Source organism: Tenrec ecaudatus, chromosome 3 (assembly GCF_050624435.1).
Source record: "Tenrec ecaudatus isolate mTenEca1 chromosome 3, mTenEca1.hap1, whole genome shotgun sequence".
NCBI lineage: Eukaryota > Metazoa > Chordata > Mammalia > Afrosoricida > Tenrecidae > Tenrec > Tenrec ecaudatus.
Genome location: NC_134532.1, coordinates 171,369,838 through 171,382,114, shown reverse-complemented (window position 1 = coordinate 171,382,114; position 12,277 = coordinate 171,369,838). Strand labels below are relative to the sequence as shown.

The following is a 12,277-nucleotide window of genomic DNA, read 5'->3' as shown; positions in this document are numbered from 1 at the left end:
AATAATGGAGTCAGATCCATTTCATAGGAGCATGCTCACCTCCTGGATGGCCATGACCTTACCAGCCATGTCCGCGCACAGCATGGGCCAAGGAGGCCAGGTGGGGCAGAGGTCCGGCAGGAGACTGGAGGACCCCGTTCATTGCTCACCAAGCATATATCTACTTGGGGGGGGGCGCAATTACAGGTAACCACATGTCACAGGAAGGGGCAGTACCATATGCACACACATCATAAGGGGATGTACAATGTGCATAGGCATAGCAGGAATGGGGTGAGCTAGGGCTGTACACATGATAGAAAGGGGAGGAACTAGAGGTGTACATGTGACAAGAAGGGTGGACCCTAGATTCATGATTGCAGCCTAACCTTGGTCACCCTTGGGTGGGCTTGACCTCTCTGGGGTCTCCTACAAGGAAACAAACAACTACTATCCTTATCAGAAGGGAGTGGGCCCTACTTGTTGTGGGATAAACAGTGGTGACTGCTTGCTCTAGGTGGCTGATAGCTCTTAGGGATAATAACCCCTGACCTACTTCTGATGATCTCCAAGTGCATAGTCATTCGCAAGCAGCTAAGTTTGGCAGATATTTGGGGGAGACAGCTTGGGAGAAATCCTTCTGTATCCCACAATTCCCCCTTTTGTTTTATACATAAAACTCAAAAGAGCCACAGTGGCTACATGGTTATTTTCTATACTTTGAAAGCTGTCAAGGAAAAACTTCATGATCCAATTAATATAGCCAAAAATTCAGGCTTATGGTAAACGTTTTGAATCCAGGCATGGAGGATAAAGTCCCCCTAAGCCCATCTGCTATTGGAGGAAGGTATGAGAGGGATTGGATGCCGTGGCGGGAAGAAATAGGTCCAATTAGGAATGTGTTCTTCTATAAGGAGAATGAATCAACCACGTGCTCACTTTAAGGCAGCACAGCTTTAGGGGGAGAAACTGTAGAAAAGATAGATTACCGCAGGGAGAAGAATGTATAAATGTGCTTTTCACAATTGACGTTTGTATGGATTGTGATAAGAGTTGTATGAGTCCCTAATGAAATGATTTTAAACATAAATAAATTTTTAAAAATTTTAAACAGATAGATTACCGCAGGAAAATATACTCAGGCTATTATCTCCTACTACCAGAGTGGCGGCTTTCCTACCATGGAACCCTGGCCTTCCAGAGTCTCTCTGTACCACTTAGGGATTACCTAGTCCCAGCTCTCTTTCCCTCAGTGCTAGTCTCCACATTTCCCCTTTCTGCATTCCGTTTAAGATTTCAGAGTGGCACGGAGGCAACTCTTGCCACGGTTGTTGTTCAGTACTATGGAGTCTATTTTGATGCACAGCAAATCCATGTGGCAAAATAGAGCTGCCCCATTGGGTTTTCTAGGCTGGCATCTTTATGGGAACAGGTTACCAGGCCTTTCTTCAGCTCAGCTGCTGCATGAGTTTGAACCACCGTCCTGGACACTTAATAGCCAAGCATTATGTACCCATGGTATCCCCCAAACCAAAAAATTCACTGTCATCAAGTCGATGCCGACTCATAGTGGCCCTACAGAACAAGGTTGAACTGCCCCTGTGGGTTTCTGAGACTGGAACTCTTTACAGGAGCAGAAAGCCCTATCTTTCTCCGGAGGAGCAGCTGGTGGTTCCCTGCTGACTTTGTGGTTAGGCAGCTCAACTGGTAACCACTATGCCACCCGGGCTGCAGGTGGTCTCTGACGATGAAGGGGCTTCACAATTCTCATTAGAAATTGCCATGATCTTTTCCTTTATTGTTTCACAAACTTTCTGAAAGCCTCCCGTAGGTGTTTAGAGGCTGGGAGGAGCTAGAGAAAGAGGCAGGTTTGATCCTAGTGATAGTTAAGAGTCCACCTGGCAGAATAGTGGATTGAAGGATGGGCTGCTAGCTGCAAGGTCAGTAGTTCAAACCCACCTGCCACTCTGAAGGAGAAAGATGAAGCTTTCTGCTCTCTTAAAGATTTACAGCCTTGGAAACCTGAAAGGACAGCTCTACTCCGTCCTATGGACTTGCTATGAGTCCGCATGAACTGGGTGGCAGGGAGCAAGAGTTCAGTGGAGAAGGGGAATGGTCAGATTATCGCAGTGGGCAAGGGTTGGGGTAGGGGCTTATGAGGGGGAGTAGGGCTGGGAGGCTGAGTGACAATCAGGGTGCATAGCACAAGCAGTGGGGGTGAGTAAGGAAAAGAGGGGAGACCCCTAAGGTGGTCATCAGGAAGATTTCACTGGACAGAAGAGGGCAAGGGAAGAAGGGTGCCGCATTGAGGACTAAGATGCGCCTGGCCTAAGCCATGGTATTTTCAATCGCCTCACGTGCTGGTCAAACTTGGACAGAGAAAAGAATGGAAGCGTCTGAACGATGGTGCTGGGCCAGCATGGTGCTGAAAGGACCATGGACTTCCAGAAACACAGACAGATCTGTCTTAGAAGAGGTGCTGCCAGCATGATCCTGCTAAGCCAGGATGGTGAGACGTTCTCTTACTCAGGAGAGATCAGTCCCCACAAGAGGACACCACGCTCGGTACAGTAGAAGGCCAGCCAAAAAAAGGAAGATGGTTGGCAAGACAGACTGACACAGTGGCTGCAACAGTGGACTCAAAGAGAGCAGGGATTGCGAGGAGGACACAGGCCGGGAGTGCGCTCGCTGTGTTCATTTCACACCAGTCAGGGTGCATCTGATCTGCCTCAGGGCGCCTAACAACACCGTGGGCATCTCACATGCCAAATACAGGTTATCTGGAGTACGACACAAAAAGCAATAGCAACAAAGTGGGTTTACTTCGTGGCATCTTCTCGATTGAATCTTCAAAAGTCAGAAAGACATTTCTTCACGAGAAGCATTTCCCATGAACTAGATCCAGCCCCCCTGCAAATAAGCCAGAGTTACAGGCAGGGCTGCCGTCACCTGATGCCCCTTGCTCCCATCTTAGACCCTGGTATGCTCTGGACTCCTGATATTTCCCCTGAAGGAGTTACAGACTCACGCACTCTCCCAGGCTTGGTGAAGACAGAACACTGCTGACCCTCAGCCGAAATGCCATCAAATCCACTTCCATGTGAAGAAGATAGCTGAAGGGAGGGCAACTGTCTGGGCTGTGACCACCATGGCCATCAAAGCATTCTTTAAGACCCTGACTCATAACCCTGGATACCTGTAAAACAGCGTAGAACTGGCCCAGTGGGTTTCTGAGACTAACCATTTATGAAGAGCAGCTAGTGGTTTTGAACGACTGACCTTCGGGTCAGCAACCCAATGAGTAACCACTACACCACCAGGGTTCCTGCTGAAGGTTAATAGCCATTCAAAGATCATCTGCACTGCTCAGGGATGCCTCAGGTACGTACAACTACAGACATAACAGGCTCAAGACCTGAGACAGGCTCAGAGAAAAGTGAAGGCCTGTTAGACTGATGTTTCCTCTCCCACCATAGTCCATTTAAATATTACTGAATGAGTATCTGCCAGGTACAATTACTGGTTGTTGGACTTTATTGCTAAATGTGCATCTGAGGACATATATGACAAAGGCCAATGCCCAGTGACCTTACAGAGCACTGACTTCCTTCTCCCCACACCAAAGTCACTTTAATCACATCCTAAACCACACTCTAGAGCCAAGTCTAACATGCATTACCTATTGTTATGCATTGAATTATAAACCCCCTTCCCCCCAAAATAGAGGTTGTTACCAGGTACCTGTGAACACAACCTTGTTTGAAGACGTTAGTAGGTAACTTACGATGCAGTCATACTAGAGAAAGGTGAGTCCTGGTCTGATCTGATCTGAGTAGGGCCCTGAAAAGAGAAGAGACACAGTGATGGGGGGAAAGGGGCTCACAGTGATGGGGCTATGCAGCAGCTGTCAACTAAAGAATGCCTGAGGCTGCCTACCAGCCGCTGAGGGAGACAGGGAAGGATCTTCCTTCTAGGGCTTTGGAAGAGAGCAGGTCCCTGAAGATATCCTAAATGCATGCAGACTCCTACTCCCCAAAAGTCAGAGACCAGACATTTGTTTTTCTAAGACATCCAAATGTTAATGTGATCCTCGGAATCCATACACCCCTCACTTTCATGGAGTCAGTGCTGACTCGCAGTGGCGCTCTAGGGCAGGGTTCTCCCCTCCTGCCCTGTGGGTTTCCGGGAATGAACTCTTTATAGGAGCAGAAAGCCCCTTCTTTCAACCGAGGATCGATTGGTGGTTTGGAACGGCTGATCTTACTAAACACTAGCCACCAGGGGTCCTAATACACTTTCACGATAAGAATATCACGAACTGCCGGGAGAACAAGCAAATCTGCCTTGGAAGAAGTACAGTCAGAGTATTTTGGGCATGTTGTCAGGAGAGACCCGCTCCTGGAAAAGGACATCATGTTTGGAAAAGGGTCCGTGAGAACAGGAAGGCCCTGGATGTCATGGATTGACACCACGGCTGCAACAATGGGCTCGAACATAAGAACATGAGGCTGGTGCAGGACTGGGGGCGTCGGAGCCAACTCCAAGGGCACCCGACCACTACTTGGGACTTTGTGACTTGTTGAGTCTGTCACCCAGGGAAAATTTATAGTGATACATGCTCAGGCCCTGGCTAAGCCCAAGATACCTCAGTTCTCTGCCATCGAGTAGGTGCCAGCTTAGGGACCCTACTGAGCAGGGCATTACCTTAAGCCCCTGTGGGTTTCTGAGACTGTGACTCTTTACGGAAAAGCAAGACTTGTCTTTCTCCCGCAGAGTATCTGGTGGTTTCGAACTGCTCACTTTGCAAGTTAGCGACCCAACATCACAGACACTAAGCCACCAGGAGTCCTCCCTAGTACCTAGGGGATTCTAAATGAATAGGATCAGGCGCTTGCCGAGAAAGTTGGTGCAGCAGGTTGCAGAGGGGCCTGCTGAGATGCGCACCTACTTCTCTTAAGACTACAGTTCACCCCACCACCACCACCCCCGCCCCCAACTATCATGGTCCCAATTCTACCTTACAAATCTGGCTAGGCCAGAGGATGTACATAGGCACAGATAGCAACTGGAAACACAGGGGAATCCAGGACAGAGGACCGCTCCAGGACCAGTGGTGAGAGTGGCGATGGCTGGAGGGTGGAGAGAATGTGGGGTAGAAAGGGGGAACTGATGACAAGAATCTACGTATAGCCTCCTCCCTGGGGGATGGACAGCAGAGAAGAAGGTGGGGGGAGATGTCGGACAGTGTAACATATGACAAAATAATCATAATTTATGAATGATGAAGGGTCCATGATGTAGGGGGGAGTGGGGAGGGAGGGGGGAAATGAGCAGCCGATATTAATGGTTCAAGCAGAAGGCAAATGTTTTGAGAACGATGATGGCAACACATGTACATATGTTCTTGACACAATGGATGCATGTATGGGTTGTGATAAGAATTGTACGAGTCCCCAATAAAATGATTAAAAAAAAAAAAAAGACTACAGTTCAGCGTAACGGGAGGGAGGCAGACTATGGACCAGGTCGTTTTTCAGGATATGGACTCTCAGGGCCGTGGCCCGGTCATGGTGTAGAGATGCTCTTCCCTGTCCCCCGCCTCCCTAAGAGAGTCCCGGAAGTCCGCCGGTAAGAAGGCCAGGCCTGATAAGGCGCGTGCAGAATCCAGCTGCGGGTTCGCCAGGTCCCAGAAGGAAGCTTAGCGCAGGCTCTCTCCGTCCTTCCGCCACAGCCCTGCCAGACCCCGAGCCCGAGGCCAGGGCGGGCCGGACCGAGGGCAGCCAATGGCCGGTCCTACAGCCCGCCCAGCCTCTCCGCGATTGGCTGTCCGACTCCGTCTGCCCGGGGATTGGCTGCTGGTGCACAGCTGCACCGCCCCGCGAGCTACACCTTCGCGGGCCGCGCGGCGCGGCGCTCTCTCTGCTCGGCCCTGGCGGTGAGTGTAGCTCGGCCGCGGGCCTGCGCGCGGGGGGCGCACGGTGGGCCCGCGGGGGGTGGCCGGGGGGCCCGTCCCCTCGAGCTTTGCCCGCCCGGAGCCCTGTGCTCCCGGCGGCCAGAACGCAGGGGTAGAGCAGGCTCGGCGGCCCAAGGGGCGGGCGGTAGTGCCCGCGCCGGGGCCGCCGAGGTACAGGCGCGCGCCCGCGCCCCGCAGGCGGCCGGGCGCCGGGACTAGCCGGCACTTTGCTTCCTCAGGGCGCAGCGCGGCTCCTCTGTGGCGGCGGGGCAGGACCGGGCCGTCCACGGCGGCGGCAGGCGGGGCGATGCGGGCCGGCCTCGGAGCCCCCGCGGAGGCGCAGGGGCCTTGCAGCTTGGTGCAGGTACGGCTCTCGGGATCACGTGGCCTGCAGCGTCTGGAAGCACCGATTTGGTGCCAAGCTTGAATCCGGCCCACCCTTAAGGAACATGAAGTCGACGTGTACTCGGCCCCACCCAGCCGCAACGACTGCGATTCATGAGACCGAGGGCAGGGTGGGGGAGGGGGAGTCACGTAGGCAGACGCAGGGTCTCCCTTTCTTGTGCCCTTTTAAGGTTGCTGCGGTACTTTAAGAGGCTAACACAGAAGGGTACAGCAAGTCTCCATAAAACCCAGAGTGGAGGTCGGTAGAACTCCTCTTTGGATCCTGTCTGGAGTCACAGCTGAACCGGAAGCAGTCGAAGCATACTTGCACTTATTGCAAGTAACGACCTTTAAACTGGAGGACTGAAATGTTGGTGCATGAGGCTTTCTAGCCTTTAGCTAGAATGAGGGGATTTGGATGCCTTGAATTGTTTTTTAAGCTAAGACTATACATGTGTGCACAAGGCTTTAATTTGATTTTTTTCAAAGATTTAATTTTGGGTGTTCACATTAAGAACAAAACGGTGGATTTTTTATTTCTCTCAGGTAGGCAACTATAAGGGCGCCCCCCCCCAAAAAAAACCCGGAATTGGCGTTGGGCAGAATGGAGTTTTTATAGTAAGCATTTTTCTTGCTAGGTGAGCAACCGGCAACTCCTTGGTCAGGAGGGAGGGAATTCCATGGAGGAGAATCCGTGTGGGAGCTCTGCAAGTGGATCGGGCTCTCAGTCTGTACCGGGTCACGAGTTTCTTCCTTTGTAAGCAACACAGTAAGTTGTCCAGGGAGCCCGTGGGCTCGGGTCAGCTCTGCAGGCTCACCAGCTGCCTTAGTGCTTCCTTGGGCTCATCCACATTTACCTACCAAGAGTCTTAGAGCAGGCAATAAGTTTCGGGATAGTAAAAAAGATGGGGGGGAAACTTTTAAGTATAGTGTGACAGATGAGAACCACTGAACCCCGAAGAGCTTACTCCCAATATTACGCTCAATACCCCACCCCCACATGTCCCTTCCCATAGTTCTAATATTGGGGTTCATGCTCCAGGGGTCTGTAGCTTTATGATGCTAACGCGATCCTTTATGCACACTCCTTCTTAGTGGATTGCCCGCACTCTTCACCTGAAAAAGTCAGGACTCCCCTGTGACCTAATAAGTGGCTTGCCTGTCAGCTGCCCAGACCCTGTGAAGTCCATGTTCTTGGCTCCCCCGTTACCTACCTCATGAGGTGGCATGGGTCATTCAGAAATCTGAGCTACATCCAGGATACCTGCATCTATCTAACACGTGTCAGGGTCTGGTAATGCTGAACTTTCCACACTAAGACAAGCTAGGAACACATTGAGTGGAAACTCAGAGCATGGGAATCAAGAATTGGAAAGTGTTTCTGCTGTTGTGCAGAGTCACCATGACTCAGGAATGTCAGGAATCCTGTCTCAGATTCATTCCTAATTATGGGTGGGTGTCTGGTATGTGACCCTTTGACTAACTTGTGCCAAGGGGGTTTGAGAAACTCATAGAACTATGGCAATAAACTGGGATTATTTTGAGTACATTGATGGCTTTTTTTAAAGGCTGCATATTGAGAACTAGGCAAGAGTGGGCTTGCAGCTTGTCAAATTCAGTGCCGGCCCGCCCATGGCTGGCACTGGCCAAAAAGGCTGCCACAGAGACACTGTAACTCATGGGCCCTGTTCCTCTGCTGAGGCTCAGGGATAAATTTTGTTACAGACATTCAGAAAGTAGACTCTGAAAAGAGAAGGATCTTACTAAACATAGGACACCCGTGCTGAGGAATGCCAGGAAATGAATTCTATCTGCATGTCCAAGTGTACGAAACCCACCGCAGTCCTTACACAGGAGCAGTCGCTGACAGGTTTACACCCTGACCTTACAGCCAGCCTCCAACAGGGGTAAACGTACTCATGGAAGTTTACGCAAGGGGTTTACATGTACAGACTTGGATCTGTGATCTTGGAAGTGTCTTAACCGTCACAAGTGAGTGGCTTTAACTAATGTGTTCTCTCAAAATACAGGTGCCAGTTGGAGGAGAGAGCTGTCTCCATCAGACAAGTAAGATCCCCGTTTCTTTTGAACACCCAGGGGCCTGACTTTCCTTGGAAGCTCTTCTGTCTGGGCGTCAGTCTTCCTGAGCCTCAGGTTCTCAGTACACGGATCACCTGTGTCTGAAGGACAAGCTCTACACCCAGATCTTGGAGATCTGATCTTTGCTCACTTTTTCAAAAATCTTTTATCTCTTAAAAGAAAATAAATAATGCAGGCCAAGCCCCAGGGAAAGTCCCCTAGCAGCAGCCCACGGCTGTAACAACCTCCATGCTGACCACCCCATCGGCAATAACTGCGAAACTCCCCAAGCCACGGAGCTGACATTTTGGGGAACACCATTTAATCCATGGTAAAACCAAAGACTCTAATGCTGCTTCCTTAAAAGGGCTGGGGGAGTATCACTGAAGTCACTTACCCCTGGGGCATCTTCAGGAGGTGACTTTTTTTATGAGCTAGAGAATGTAAGTCAGGTCTTTTCTTCAGAGGTAATTCCCTGTCCTGCATCATGTGAAGTATGGAAATGCTCCTTTCTGTTCTTTGAACAGGATTAACGTGTGCTGGGGTCAGCAGCTTTTTTGCACGCAGAGCCCAGTGATGTCGGCATCCATTATTGCCCTTCTCCCTTTCCCAGTGTTTCCAGTGAGCATCCCTTGGGTCTTTCCCCTTCCCTCCCAGGACTGTTAAAACAGACTGCCCTCAAGACTCCCAGGTAAAGGCTTAGTCCAGTGAGCCATGTGTCTGAGTAATAAAGTTCAATTAACTTCACCTGCTTTGGCCTGTTGTATTTCTGGCATGTTGCTTGGACCAGCCACTGAGTTGTTGCTGCCTTGGGTTTAGGTTGGTTCATTCTGGGACCTCTGGTTCTTACCCCATACACCATCGCTCCCACAAGCCATCCATGCTGATGTCCCTGTGAGAGATGTGAATGCCACCTTTGCACACTGCCAGAAGGAGCGTGCACTCTACACCAGTTCTTCAGCACTGGAAGTACCACACCCCTCCCAGGGCTAAAAGGGGGGGGCCAGCCAGGAAACTGCCCAGATGAGTTGAGGTAGCCAAGGTCCTCCAGAAGGCCAAGAAAGCCCTCACATTTTGACCAGCTGTGCTGTCTGGGACCTACACCCATACTCTTAAGGGGGGGAGGTGTTGGACTGCCGACCTGTGGCACAGGTGGATGGCAGTACCGTCCGGCTTGCCCTAACTACCTAGTGCTGTGACAAACATCTCCAGGAATCTAATCACAGGTCAGAAATGAGCCCACCTCTATAACAGATCGCCGGGGCTTGTCTGAAAGTTCCAGGGAACCTGTCCAGCAAAGCGACACGCGGGGCCAGGGATTGAACCCTCCTTCATGGAAGGTGAGAGCGCCACTCCTTGGGACACTGCTCCTCAACCATAGAATCAGTTCCCACTAAAATGACATGTAGAACTGTCTGCGGGGGGCTTCTGAGACTAACAGGCTGCAGCAGCTTCATCTTTCTCCTACACAGTGGTTGGTGGGTTTGAACTGCTGGCCTTAGCAGTCCACTTCCTAATCCCCCATACCACCAGGACTCCTAGACAACTGCCAAATGGTTCAGACAGACATAATCCCTGTGGCCTCTTGGGTGGGGAGACATTTCTGGAGAGAACCAGAGAGGATCTTATGCCTTAAGGTCACTGTCCCAGCTGCTCCCCTCAGCTGTTCGATGTGAAAGTGAGCATGGTAGGTCAGCAATGAGCTGCCTGTTCCAAGAGAAGGTTCTTGGCAGAAACCATTGACAAGCCAGCCCTGGCCCGTGGCCTGTGGTTTGCTGACCAGTGAGAGAAGGGGCAGAGACGATCTCTGAAGATGTGCTATTTCAGGCCAGCGGTGAGGAAGAGGGGAAGGTGGGAGTGGCGTGTTCCAGACAATGGATTGAGGGGGCAGAGAAATTGCCAAACTGGCCATCTGTAGAAAATCTGCAGTGCTATCAAGAAGCTGCATTTCTTGTTTTTACGAACATGGCCCATATTCTGCCACTTTTCTTTGAAGAAATAATTATTTTTTCCGCTATAGAACATGGCGATTTCAATAAGCAAAAGCACATCAGGTAAGTTGCCCTGTCCTCCTGGCCTTCCTCCTCGTCACACAAACACCATCCCCACCGCCAGTGACTGACTCAGTGGCCTGGGAGGAAAACAACTGTCCCTTGGGGATTCCAACACGGAGCAGACAACTGCTCTTCTACAAATAGCTGGTGGTTTGGAACTGCTGACCCTGTGACCAACAGATTGATGCACAACCCACCATGCTGCCAAGAGTCCTGATAATACCAGAAGATGGAGCATAGTAACACATTTTGGCCTGTATGTTTCTGATGGGTCTCTGCCATTGTTAGGGAATAATTAACATTGTACAGTATGCCAGTCAATGTTAGTTGTAACATCGTGCACTCCATATCACTCACCTTTACCTTCAAGTGCAGTAAAGATTAAAATTTAAACCCATGTGGACACTTACCGTGCCCACAGGGTCATGAGTTGGAAGAACACTGCTGTGTCCATATGGAACTTGTACATAGCGCCAGAGGCAGAACAAGGGTTTACTGAGCAGTTTAAAAGCAGGAAGGGTGTGTCAGGGTTGTATCCTTTCACCATGCCCATTCAATCTATGCTGGGCAGATCATACAAGAAACGAAGAATGTGGCATCAGGATTGGAAGAAGGCTTATTAACCACTTAATATGCAGATGACAGCCTTGCTGCTAAATCCGTTACTGATGATCAATGACTACAGCCTTCAGAATGGATTACAACGCAGTGTGAAGCAAAATTCCTTACACCAGGGCCAGAACACAGCATGATACATGGAGAAAAGACAAATTGTCGGCGGGGGGTGGGGGGGGTGGGTTATAATGGATCTACAATCAATGCTCATGCAAGCAGCAGTCAAGATATCAAATGACAATGCATTGGGCAAAGCTGCTGCACAAGACCTTTCAATTGTTGAAGAGCCAAAGGTCCCTTTGAGAGCTGAGGTGGTCCATGGCCAAGCCCTAGTGTCAATTGTCCTACACACCTGTGAAAGCTGGACAATGACCATTAAGAAAGACCAGAAAATATGGAAGTATTTGAATTATGATGCCGTTAAAAATATTGGAAATGCTACAACTTTCAGGAACAAATTTGTCTTAGAATAAGTACAGCCAGCATTCTTAGATGATAAAACAGATTTCATCTCGCATGCTTTGGATATGTTATCAGAAGGGACCAGTCCCTGGAGCATGGCATCATGCTTGGTGAAGTGGAAGGCCCGTGAAAAAGACTTTCAATGAGATCAATTGATAGAGTGGCTGCAACAATGGCCTCACATTACAAGCATGACGAAGGGCCAGGCAGTGCTTTGCTTTGTTGTACTTGGGTCTCTGAGTCAGAAGGGACTCAGAACCGATTCAAAGGCACCAAACAGTAACAAGAGGTTACAAGGGAGTGTTGGTTCAGTGGTAGAATTGTTTTTTTAAAATCATTTTATTGGGGGCTCATACAACTCTGATCACAATCCATACATACGTCCATTGTGTCAAGCACATTTGTCCATTTGTTGCCATCATCATTTTCAAAACAATTTCTTTCTACTTGAGCCCTTGGTATCAGCTTCTCATTCCTGCCCCCCTCCCTCCCCAACCCTTTCTCCCTCATAAATCTTTGATAATTTATCAATTATTATTTTTTTCATGTCTTACACTGACTGATGTCTCCCTTCACCCACTTTTCTGTTGTCTGCCCCCAGGGAGGGGTCGTAGGATTCTTCGCAGTCCATGCAGGAGGTCCAGGTTCAATGCCGGGGCAATGCACCTCATATACCGCCCCCACTCCTTGTCTGTTGCTGTGAGTAGAATAGGTCAGCAGATACTCCAGATTGAGATGGATTAGGAAGAAA

At 50.0% G+C, this 12,277-nt stretch overlaps 1 long non-coding RNA gene and 2 other non-coding genes across 3 annotated transcripts; all 3 read left to right on the top strand.

Annotated features, from left to right (window-relative positions):
• Positions 1-5,908: 5,908 nt before the first annotated feature.
• LOC142442891 (uncharacterized) lies at positions 5,909-9,142 on the top strand. The gene is made up of 3 exons (XR_012783487.1): positions 5,909-6,296; positions 6,955-7,085; positions 8,347-9,142. It is a non-coding gene; the product is annotated as an uncharacterized LOC142442891 (long non-coding RNA).
• On the top strand, positions 6,495-6,617 carry LOC142444230 (small nucleolar RNA SNORA26). Its single transcript, XR_012783879.1, has one exon. It is a non-coding gene; the product is annotated as a small nucleolar RNA SNORA26 (small nucleolar RNA).
• On the top strand, positions 7,917-8,047 carry LOC142444110 (small nucleolar RNA SNORA5). The gene has a single exon (XR_012783779.1). It is a non-coding gene; the product is annotated as a small nucleolar RNA SNORA5 (small nucleolar RNA).
• Positions 9,143-12,277: the final 3,135 nt, after the last annotated feature.